Source organism: Nanorana parkeri, unplaced genomic scaffold, assembly GCF_000935625.1.
Source record: "Nanorana parkeri isolate BGI_ZX_2015 unplaced genomic scaffold, ASM93562v1 scaffold4345, whole genome shotgun sequence".
NCBI lineage: Eukaryota > Metazoa > Chordata > Amphibia > Anura > Dicroglossidae > Nanorana > Nanorana parkeri.
In genome coordinates this window covers 2,070-10,626 of record NW_017310608.1, presented here as the reverse complement: position 1 = coordinate 10,626, position 8,557 = coordinate 2,070, and the positions used below count along the sequence as shown (strand labels likewise).

The 8,557-nt window shown below is 48.8% G+C and overlaps 1 long non-coding RNA gene across 1 annotated transcript in view; it reads left to right on the top strand.

Annotated features, from left to right (window-relative positions):
• The window catches only part of LOC108803859, an 11,015-nt gene that overhangs the window by 603 nt on the left and 1,855 nt on the right, over positions 1 to 8,557 (top strand). Inside the window, exon 2 of the long non-coding RNA XR_001942305.1 lies at positions 287 to 361. This is a non-coding gene — a long non-coding RNA (uncharacterized LOC108803859). The remainder of the gene's footprint in view (positions 1 to 286; positions 362 to 8,557) is intronic.

Sequence of the window (8,557 nt, the reverse complement as noted above, 5' to 3'; positions counted from 1 at the left end):
CCCCAAAAAGGGAGGATGTTTTCGGGGGGGGCAGGGTGGGGGGGGGGGGGGCGGAGAACCACCATGTCTCATATGTTAGGGGGAGGAGATTCACACGGACCGCAGTCCTTTGACTGACACACAGTCCTGTTACTATGGAAACAGCGGCACATATTGACCTGACATCAGATCTATTGACAACAAGAAACCAAATACTAACATGTCCACACTGGGCTGGAGGGGGTGCAGGCAGCACAGACAGTCCTTATTTCAGGCAGAGCGGACTGACGCCGGGAATGTCTTCCAGGTCCCCGGAATGGCGCGCCGTATCTGAGGAAGAGCAGAAAGAGTTGAACCTGGAGAAGGAAGACGGCGAGTTCTGGTAATTAGTACAGAGGAGGAAATCTCTTCTTCATGGAGACTCGGCAGGGGGACCCCTCATACCTCCTCTCTCTGTACTCTGGAGGGGGAGCTGGGTCTCGGGCCCCGAGATGAAGGGGCCCCATGGAATGGATGTCTCAGGCTCCTAATTCTGATGTCACTTCCTTGTGATTTCCTTCTAATTAGGAGAATTGTATCCGATACCGAAAGATCCCCATATGTCCTGTGGGGGGTCTCAGATCTTCTGCAGAGGAGGATGATGGGGGTCTCAGATCTTCTGCAGAGGACAATGATGGGGGTCTCATATCTTCTGCAGAGGAGGATGATGGTGGTCTCAGGTCTTCTGCAGAGGAGGATGATGGGGGTCTCATATCTTCTGTGGAGGAGGATGATGGGGGTCTCATAACTTCTGTGAAGGAGGATGATGAGGGTCTCATATCTTCTACTGAGGACAATGATGGGGGTCTCATATATTCTACTGAGGACAATGAGGGGGGTCTCATATCTTCTACTGAGGACAATGATGGGGGTCTCATATCCTCTACTGTGGACAATGATGGGGGTCTCATATATTCTACTGAGGACAATGATGGGGGTCTCATATCTTCTGCAGAGGACAATGATGGGGGTCTCATATCGTCTACTGAGGACAATGATGGGGGTCTCATATCTTCTACTGAGGACAATGATGGGGGCCTCATATTTTCTGCAGAGGAGGATGATGGGGGTCTCATACCTTCTACTGAGGACAATGATGGGGGTCTCATATCTTCTGCAGGGGAGGATGATGGGGGTCTCATATCTTCTGCAGAGGAGGATGATGGGGGTCTCATATCTTCTACTGAGGAGGATGATGGGGGTCTCATATCTTCTGTGAAGGAGGATGATCAGGGTGTCAGATCTTCTGGAGGGAAGGATGATGGGAGTCTCATATCTTCTGCAGAGGAGGATGATGGGGGTCTCATATCTTCTACTGAGGAGGATGATGGGGGCCTCATACCTTCTGCAGAGGAGGATGATAGGGGTCTCATATCGTCTACTGAGGAGGATGATGGGGGTCTCATATCTTCTGTGAAGGAGGATGATGGGGGTCTCATATCTTCTACTGAGGAGGATGATGGGGGTCTCATATCTTCTGCTGAGGACAATGATGGGGTCTCATATCTTCTGCTGAGGACAATGATGGGGGTCTCATATCTTCTACTGGGGAGGATGATGGGGTCTCATATCTTCTACTGAGGACAATGATGGGGGTCTCATATCGTCTACTGAGGACAATGATGGGGGTCTCATATATTCTACAGAGGACAATGATGGGGGTCTCATATCTTCTACTGAGGACAATGATGGGGATCTCATATATTCTACTGAGGACAATGATGGGGGTCTCATATCTTCTGCAGAGGACAATGATGGGGGTCTCATATCGTCTACTGAGGACAATGATGGGGGTCTCATATCTTCTACTGAGGACAATGATGGGGGCCTCATATTTTCTGCAGAGGAGGATGATGGGGGTCTCATACCTTCTACTGAGGACAATGATGGGGGTCTCATATCTTCTGCAGGGGAGGATGATGGGGGTCTCATATCTTCTGCAGAGGAGGATGATGGGGGTCTCATATCTTCTACTGAGGAGGATGATGGGGGTCTCATATCTTCTGTGAAGGAGGATGATCAGGGTGTCAGATCTTCTGGAGGGAAGGATGATGGGAGTCTCATATCTTCTGCAGAGGAGGATGATGGGGGTCTCATATCTTCTACTGAGGAGGATGATGGGGGCCTCATACCTTCTGCAGAGGAGGATGATAGGGGTCTCATATCGTCTACTGAGGAGGATGATGGGGGTCTCATATCTTCTGTGAAGGAGGATGATGGGGGTCTCATATCTTCTACTGAGGAGGATGATGGGGGTCTCATATCTTCTGCTGAGGACAATGATGGGGTCTCATATCTTCTGCTGAGGACAATGATGGGGGTCTCATATCTTCTACTGGGGAGGATGATGGGGTCTCATATCTTCTACTGAGGACAATGATGGGGGTCTCATATCGTCTACTGAGGACAATGATGGGGGTCTCATATATTCTACAGAGGACAATGATGGGGGTCTCATATCTTCTACTGAGGACAATGATGGGGATCTCATATATTCTACTGAGGACAATGATGGGGGTCTCATATCTTCTGCAGAGGACAATGATGGGGGTCTCATATCGTCTACTGAGGACAATGATGGGGGTCTCATATCTTCTACTGAGGACAATGATGGGGGCCTCATATTTTCTGCAGAGGAGGATGATGGGGGTCTCATACCTTCTACTGAGGACAATGATGGGGGTCTCATATCTTCTGCAGGGGAGGATGATGGGGGTCTCATATCTTCTGCAGAGGAGGATGATGGGGGTCTCATATCTTCTACTGAGGAGGATGATGGGGGTCTCATATCTTCTGTGAAGGAGGATGATCAGGGTGTCAGATCTTCTGGAGGGAAGGATGATGGGAGTCTCATATCTTCTGCAGAGGAGGATGATGGGGGTCTCATATCTTCTACTGAGGAGGATGATGGGGGCCTCATACCTTCTGCAGAGGAGGATGATAGGGGTCTCATATCGTCTACTGAGGAGGATGATGGGGGTCTCATATCTTCTGTGAAGGAGGATGATGGGGGTCTCATATCTTCTACTGAGGAGGATGATGGGGGTCTCATATCTTCTGCTGAGGACAATGATGGGGTCTCATATCTTCTGCTGAGGACAATGATGGGGGTCTCATATCTTCTACTGGGGAGGATGATGGGGTCTCATATCTTCTACTGAGGACAATGATGGGGGTCTCATATCGTCTACTGAGGACAATGATGGGGGTCTCATATATTCTACAGAGGACAATGATGGGGGTCTCATATCTTCTACTGAGGACAATGATGGGGATCTCATATATTCTACTGAGGACAATGATGGGGGTCTCATATCTTCTGCAGAGGACAATGATGGGGGTCTCATATCGTCTACTGAGGACAATGATGGGGGTCTCATATCTTCTACTGAGGACAATGATGGGGGCCTCATATTTTCTGCAGAGGAGGATGATGGGGGTCTCATACCTTCTACTGAGGACAATGATGGGGGTCTCATATCTTCTGCAGGGGAGGATGATGGGGGTCTCATATCTTCTGCAGAGGAGGATGATGGGGGTCTCATATCTTCTACTGAGGAGGATGATGGGGGTCTCATATCTTCTGTGAAGGAGGATGATCAGGGTGTCAGATCTTCTGGAGGGAAGGATGATGGGAGTCTCATATCTTCTGCAGAGGAGGATGATGGGGGTCTCATATCTTCTACTGAGGAGGATGATGGGGGCCTCATACCTTCTGCAGAGGAGGATGATAGGGGTCTCATATCGTCTACTGAGGAGGATGATGGGGGTCTCATATCTTCTGTGAAGGAGGATGATGGGGGTCTCATATCTTCTACTGAGGAGGATGATGGGGGTCTCATATCTTCTGCTGAGGACAATGATGGGGTCTCATATCTTCTGCTGAGGACAATGATGGGGGTCTCATATCTTCTACTGGGGAGGATGATGGGGTCTCATATCTTCTACTGAGGACAATGATGGGGGTCTCATATCGTCTACTGAGGACAATGATGGGGGTCTCATATATTCTACAGAGGACAATGATGGGGGTCTCATATCTTCTACTGAGGACAATGATGGGGATCTCATATATTCTACTGAGGACAATGATGGGGGTCTCATATCTTCTGCAGAGGACAATGATGGGGGTCTCATATCGTCTACTGAGGACAATGATGGGGGTCTCATATCTTCTACTGAGGACAATGATGGGGGCCTCATATTTTCTGCAGAGGAGGATGATGGGGGTCTCATACCTTCTACTGAGGACAATGATGGGGGTCTCATATCTTCTGCAGGGGAGGATGATGGGGGTCTCATATCTTCTGCAGAGGAGGATGATGGGGGTCTCATATCTTCTACTGAGGAGGATGATGGGGGTCTCATATCTTCTGTGAAGGAGGATGATCAGGGTGTCAGATCTTCTGGAGGGAAGGATGATGGGAGTCTCATATCTTCTGCAGAGGAGGATGATGGGGGTCTCATATCTTCTACTGAGGAGGATGATGGGGGCCTCATACCTTCTGCAGAGGAGGATGATAGGGGTCTCATATCGTCTACTGAGGAGGATGATGGGGGTCTCATATCTTCTGTGAAGGAGGATGATGGGGGTCTCATATCTTCTACTGAGGAGGATGATGGGGGTCTCATATCTTCTGCTGAGGACAATGATGGGGTCTCATATCTTCTGCTGAGGACAATGATGGGGGTCTCATATCTTCTACTGGGGAGGATGATGGGGTCTCATATCTTCTACTGAGGACAATGATGGGGGTCTCATATCGTCTACTGAGGACAATGATGGGGGTCTCATATATTCTACAGAGGACAATGATGGGGGTCTCATATCTTCTACTGAGGACAATGATGGGGATCTCATATATTCTACTGAGGACAATGATGGGGGTCTCATATCTTCTGCAGAGGACAATGATGGGGGTCTCATATCGTCTACTGAGGACAATGATGGGGGTCTCATATCTTCTACTGAGGACAATGATGGGGGCCTCATATTTTCTGCAGAGGAGGATGATGGGGGTCTCATACCTTCTACTGAGGACAATGATGGGGGTCTCATATCTTCTGCAGGGGAGGATGATGGGGGTCTCATATCTTCTGCAGAGGAGGATGATGGGGGTCTCATATCTTCTACTGAGGAGGATGATGGGGGTCTCATATCTTCTGTGAAGGAGGATGATCAGGGTGTCAGATCTTCTGGAGGGAAGGATGATGGGAGTCTCATATCTTCTGCAGAGGAGGATGATGGGGGTCTCATATCTTCTACTGAGGAGGATGATGGGGGCCTCATACCTTCTGCAGAGGAGGATGATAGGGGTCTCATATCGTCTACTGAGGAGGATGATGGGGGTCTCATATCTTCTGTGAAGGAGGATGATGGGGGTCTCATATCTTCTACTGAGGAGGATGATGGGGGTCTCATATCTTCTGCTGAGGACAATGATGGGGTCTCATATCTTCTGCTGAGGACAATGATGGGGGTCTCATATCTTCTACTGGGGAGGATGATGGGGTCTCATATCTTCTACTGAGGACAATGATGGGGGTCTCATATCGTCTACTGAGGACAATGATGGGGGTCTCAGATCTTCTGCAGAGGAGGATGATGGGAGTGTCAGATCTTCTGTGAAGGAGGATGATGGGGGTCTCATATCTTCTGTGAAGGAGGATGATGGGGGTCTCAGATCTTCTGGAGGGAAGGATGATGGGAGTCTCATATCTTTTGCAGAGGAGGATGATGGGGGTCTCAGGTCTTCTGCAGAGGAGGATGATGGGGGTCTCATATCTTCTGCAGAGGAGGATGATGGGGGTCTCATATCTTCTACTGAGGAGGATGATGGAGGTCTCATATCTTCTGCAGAGGAGGATGATGGGGGTCTCAGGTCTTCTGCAGAGGAGGATGATGGGGGTCTCATATCTTCTGCAGAGGAGGATGATGGGGGTCTCATATCTTCTACTGAGGAGGATGATGGGGGTCTCATATCTTCTGCAGAGGAGGATGATGGGGGTCTCAGGTCTTCTGCAGAGGAGGATGATGGGGGTCTCATATCTTCTGCTGAGGAGGATGATGGGGGTCTCATATCTTCTGTGAAGGAGGATGATGGGGGTCTCATATCTTCTGCAGAGGAGGATGATGGGGGTCTCATACCTTCTGTGAAGGAGGATGATGGGGGTCTCATATCTTCTACTGAGGAGGATGATGGGGTCTCATATCTTCTACTGAGGACAATGATGGGGGTCTCATATCTTCTGTGAAGGAGAATGATGGGGGTCTCATATCTTCTACTGAGGAGAATGATGGGGGTCTCATATCTTCTGCAGAGGAGGATGATGGGGGTCTCATATCTTCTACTGAGGACAATGATGGGGGTCTCATATCTTCTGCAGAGGAGGATGATGGGGGTCTCATATCTTCTACTGAGGAGGATGATGGGGGTCTCATATCTTCTGCTGAGGACAATGATGGGGGTCTCATATCTTCTGCAGAGGAGGATAATGGGGGTCTCATATCTTCTACTGAGGAGGATGATGAGGGTCTCATATCTTCTACTGAGGACAATGATTGGGTCTCATACCTTCTGCTGAGGACAATGATGGGGGGTCTCATATCTTCTACTGAGGACAATGATGGGGGTCTCATATATTCTACTGAGGACAATGATGGGGGTCTCATATCTTCTGCTGAGGACAATGATGGGGGTCTCATATATTCTACTGAGAACAAAGATGGGGTCTCATATCTTCTACTGAGGACAATGATGGGGGTCTCAAAGCTTCTACTGAGGACAATGATGGGGGTCTCATATATTCTACTGAGGACAATGATGGGGGTCTCATATCTTCTACTGAGGAGGATGATGGGGGTCTCATATCTTCTACTGAGGACAATGATGGGGGTCTCATATCTTCTGCAGAGGAGGATGATGGGGGTCTCATATCTTCTACTGAGGACAATGATGGGGGTCTCATATCTTCTGCAGAGAACACAAAACGTACAAACAGCGCTCTTGTGCTGATAATAAGGGGGTGAACAATGTATGACCCTAGATCGTGTGCAGCCCTAAAACCCAGGAGGAGTGCCTGTGTATCTGAAAACTTGAAACAAAAAAATCCAAAAGGGCGCAACGCTAGGTGGGCTAACTGACCGGGTCGGGAGACCCAGGGAGAATGACAGGAGAATAGTGTGACAATGGGTGCACTGGGCGAAAAACCGGAGGATAGCTGAGGAAAAAGAATAAGCACTTACATTTCATTTCACGGGACCAGAGGATGGACGGCCGGTGCAAAGGATCGGGTCATCCGTGGTATCTACCTGGGACTGGTGAGCCGGGGGGATGTGCATCCACACGGGGAGGGGAGGCTGTGGGCGAGGAAGAAAAAGGAGCAACCCCAGGAATGGGGACTCCGTGGCCCGCTGTGTGACTTCCAGTTCATTACTCACGGCCAATCCTCCTTCACCGATCACTTAGACAACAGATATCACATAAAACAGTTTATCACATGCTCACATGACCACGTAGTATATGGCCGAAAATGCCCGTGCAATCTATTATACATTGGTCGCACTATCCGTCCGCTGAGAAAGAGGATAGGAGATCATAGACGCTTCATCGCTGACGGCAACTGTGATCACAGCGTCCCTAGACACTTCGCAGCAAAACACGGCAAACGCATCCAGGATCTTTGCGTTTTCGCCATAGAACAAATTCCTGACCATTTCTCCCCAGCCGAACGTTTCCAAAAGCTACGCAGACAAGAAACATTCTGGATATACAACCTGAATACCCAGACCAATCGGTCCCCCACATACCCGATGTTCCCCTCCACGAACTCAGCCTCAGATTAAATTGCGTTACGCTCTTCCACATATCAGTATGACGCACGCCTTCCCATGATAGCCTCCTTAAACATCTGTTTCATCATTCGTTTTAAATACTCGTTTTAATACATTTTGTCTATTTTTATACTCATATTTTTAAAACTTTTAGTTTTTATTCATCTATTATAGCTCATGATTTATGTGCCAACTTTTTATTCCCATTGAGATCCTCCCCAAATCTCATTTTTAACTATTCCTTTGCGTTATCAAAACAATATATGGTAGACAGGTCCCCGAGACGAAATACCCGTATTTAATGCTCCCTTGCAGCAGCCCCCCTCCCAAATCTGCAATAAAATTACCATAATCAGAAATCTATTTTAACACACACACACACCACGAATTGTCCCCCCCCCCCTCTAAGATTGTATACAATTAGACAATCAACCTTAGAGCGTTAGGACATTTCTAATGCCTCTCCCCGGTGGTGGCTGACTATTCATGTCTGTTATGCCCATGGCACGCTCCCCTACGGACTGAATAGGGGCCATAGACCCACCCCCAAGTTGCCCCCAATTGTTCAACCTGGCTAGTGTAGCTTTAGCCCTTACCGATTACTACACATGCCGAGGCTCCACTACTTGGAGCGTGCGGCTCCCCCGCCCACTGGCACTAAGCTCCACCCAGCTGTCACATTTAAATCGGCGGTTTCCCGCCGCC